We start from the raw sequence: 3,852 nt of genomic DNA, 5'->3' as shown, positions 1-3,852 counted from the left end.
AGTATCTGTTGATGGAAAGTTGGCTATATACTCAAAAACCATCATGTTCTGAATCTGGGGCATTGTTCAGCTATATTTTAGAGTGTGTTAGTACAGGCAGTAAAGAGTAACTGAAACAACACAATGTTTTTTTCTCTGTTTCAGAGTCAAAATTTATCATGGTATTTACTAATTACAGTACAAATTATTCAGTATTCAGTAAAGTGTAAAAATTTGCGGGGCCTGATGGAATATCAGGCCAGAAGGAAGTGCTTGGAAAAGGAGATACACGCGCAATGCACAGGAATGCTTCCTGGAGAGATGCAGGAGGAGTACGGCCAGGACTCACCCCACAGGGCCCAGTACTTCCAAGCTACTACCAAGGTACCCCTGACTCCATCCAGAGTAGTTCGGAAGCGGATCAAAAGGCCTCCAGCAAACAACAAGAGTGGAAGCAGTTCGAGGAAGATGTGTGTGAAATCCTACAACTACCCCTAGGGGTGACGCGGACAGTCAGCTGGAGCCAAGGACAGCCATTATCGTCAGCTATGCATCTGAGAGATTTGGCCACGTGGAATTGGGGAACAACAGGAAACCCTACAGCAAGAACTGCAGGGCCATGAAAATACAACAGCTGCGACAGGAGCTGAGAACTCTCAAGAAGCAGTTGGTAGAGCTGGTGAAGAGGAATGCCAGCCACTAGCGAAACTACGATACATCTTGAGGAAAAAGCTCATGTCTCTCAGGAGGGCAGAGTGGCACAGAAGACAGGGGAAGGAAATGACCAGGAAGTGGACAGCTTTCATTGCCAACCCATTTAGCTTTACTAAGAACCTGCTTGGGGATAAGCAGATTGGCCACCTCGAGTGCTCACCGGACAAGGTTGACACCTTTCTTCGCAATACTCGAAGCGACCCAACAAGAGAGCAGGAGCTTGACTACAACAAAGCCCTGATAAGCCCAGTGCCCCAACAACTGAGTTCAACCTGAAGGAACTTATTTTGAAAGAGGTCAAGGAAGTCATCAAGGCTGCAAGTTCAGCCTCTGTGCCAGGGCCAAGTGGAGTACTATATAGTGTGTACAAACACTGTCCGAGACTCCTTCAGCAGCTGTGGAAGATCCTGAGAGTGATCTGGTGGAGATGAAGGGTGACCATATTGTGGAAGTGCGCCGAGGGTGTTTGGATCCTCAAGGAGGAGAACTACAAAGTCATTAAGCAGTTTCAAACCATCTCTCTGCTCAGCACAGAAGGAAAGATGTGTAAGGTTTTTCAGTATCATATCATATTCTCCCGAGGAAGAAGTACATCAACACGTCGTGGCAGAATGGCGGGATCTCCGGAACACCTGGCTGCCTGGAGCACACAGGGGCAGTCACTCAACTCCTAAGAGAAGCAAAGGAGGGAGAGGGCGACCTGGTAGTCTTATGGTTGGACCTTGCCATTGCCTATGGGTCCATACCGCACAAGCTGGTAGAGGCGGCTCTTCGAAGACACCACCTTCCCAGCAAGATCAGTGACCTCATTTTGGATTACTATAACAACTTCCAGATGGGTCTTTTACAACAGAGTGGCACAGGCTTGAGAAGGGAATTATAACTGGATGCACCATCTCAGTCACCCTTTTCTCCATTGCTATGAATATGGTGGTCAAGTCAGCGGAGGTGGAGTATTGAGGTCCCCTGACAAAGACCAGTGTGTGACAGCCGCCAATCAGAGCCTACATGGACGACTTGAGTGTTACGACATCATCAGTCCCTGGCAACACATGGATCATACCAGGACTCTTATGGGCAAGGATGAGTTCCAACCGTCAGAGTCAAGGTCCCTTGTGTTGAACCAAAAGGAAAAGTGGTGGACAAATTCCACTTCACGATTTCTAGAACTGCCATCCCAACACTGACAGAACAGCCAGTCAAGAGCATGGGCATACTCTTTGACAGCAGCTTGAATGACACAGTGGCCATCCACTAAACCTGCAGAGACCTTGAAGCCTAGCTTACCAAGGTTGACAAATCTGGGTTACCTGGTAGATTCAAGGTCTGGATACACCAGCAAACCATCCTGCCCAGGGTTTTGTGGCCCCTGCTACTTTATGAGGTTCCAATTTCAGCTGCGGAAGCCCTGGAAAAGAAATCAGCAGCTACCTGCGAAGATGGCTTGGCCTGCCAAGAAGCTTAAGCAGTGCTGCTCTGTATGGGTCCACCAACACCCTACAGCTCCCCTTCAGAGCCTCACAGAAAAATTCTCGCACAAGAGAAGCCATGCAATACAAGCACTCCGGGGACCCCAAAGTAGCAGCAGCTACCATTGAGGTCCACACTGGCAGGAAGTGGAGTGCTGCCAGAGAGCTGCAGGAGGCAGAAGGCTCTCGTTGGAATGTTGGCAACAGGGCAAGCAGGCCTGGACTACTTTCCAAGCATCCAGGTGAGTAAAGCCAAGGGAAAGGAGCAACAACATCTCCTCCAGGAAGAAGTGCGCACAGGTGCAGAGGCGGAACGGGTCAGCAAGACGGTGGAACTCACTCAGCAAGGAGACTGGGAAAGCTGGGAAAACACACTGCAGTGGAGGATAACTTGGTCGGATTTCTGGCTGGCACACTTCTACCGCAGCAGATTCGTGGTCCAAACAGTCTATGACAACTTGCCAAGCCCAACAAACCTCCACATATGGGGCAAGGCGGAAAGACCTTCATGCCTTTGCTGCGCTGGGATAGGGTCCCTTTAGCATCTCCTCAGCAACTGCCCCAAAGCCATCGCCAATGGATGCTACCGCTAGTGCCACGACCAGGTGCCCAAGGCAGTTGTAGAAGTGTTCACCACGGCATTGCAATCCAACAAACACTATCCTTGGAAGAAGTCAATCACTTTTCTTAAACCCTTCCAATGACCGACTACAAGACGGTGCCTGCTTTCCGTAGCCCCAGACTGGCAGCTGAGAGTGGACCTTGGAAGACAAGTCAAATTCCCTGGTCACGTCACACAACCAACACCTCACCCAGACCTGGTCATCTTCTTTGATTCCACCAGGCAGATGTTCTTGTGGGAGCTGACAGTCCCCTGGGGGGAGCACATAGAGGAGGACCATGAGAGGAAGCTTGCCAAATACCAAGAGCTTGTGGAGCTCCACAGAACCCAAGGCTGGCGGGCTCACTGTGATCCATTGAAGTGGACTGCTGGGGGGGGGGGGCATACGTTCCATCACTGAAACCGCAGGAAAAACCACTAGGGGGCTTTGGAGGGCAGACCTGTAGAAATGTAAAACGGAGTGTATCCTTACAGCTTGGAGAGTTTATACATAAATACTTACCTATCATTATGTGACAGAGAGATATAAATAATGCTAGCAGTATGTACCTGAGGAAAACATCACAGACAGCTTTGATCTTCATTGCAGATGTTGTTAATTTCTCCCTAATTTGTATTAGATTCCTGCTTGAACATGTGTGGTGGTGGAGTTCTTGGTGTGCAGCTAAACTCGGTTATAGTTGATCTCTCACTTTAATACAGTTGCAGGCACTGCCCAGCAAAGCTGACCAGAACTGCAGTTGGCGGTGCCTGCTAAGACCTGTGGGAACTGACCAATCAGAGTAGACTGGGCTTTTTGGGAGGGGAAATTAAAGAGACAGGCTCTCAAATTCCAGACAAAGGTGCTGCAGCAATGTACAGTATGAGGAAATGTTTTTTGAACATCAAACCATGTAAACCTATTCTAGTTGACACTTAAAATAAAATTAGGATCCTGTAAATAAGTAAAATATGGGCATTGTTATGCCTGTGATGGTCTGACAGACAGACTGAGTCCTTTCAAGAGGCCCTTCTTTCATTTGTGCAGGGTCATGCAGCTGCACAGGGTTTTTTCAGCTATCGAGCAAG

The 3,852-nt window shown here is 48.8% G+C and overlaps 1 pseudogene; it reads left to right on the top strand.

Moving 5' to 3' along the window:
* The first annotated feature begins 285 nt into the window (after positions 1-285).
* On the top strand, positions 286-3,184 carry LOC120783913 (annotated as a pseudogene).
* Positions 3,185-3,852: the final 668 nt, after the last annotated feature.

This window comes from Xiphias gladius, chromosome 22, assembly GCF_016859285.1.
Source record: "Xiphias gladius isolate SHS-SW01 ecotype Sanya breed wild chromosome 22, ASM1685928v1, whole genome shotgun sequence".
Taxonomy (NCBI): domain Eukaryota; kingdom Metazoa; phylum Chordata; class Actinopteri; order Istiophoriformes; family Xiphiidae; genus Xiphias; species Xiphias gladius.
The sequence above is the reverse complement of the archived record's forward strand: the minus strand, read 5'-3'. Positions and strand labels throughout refer to the sequence as shown.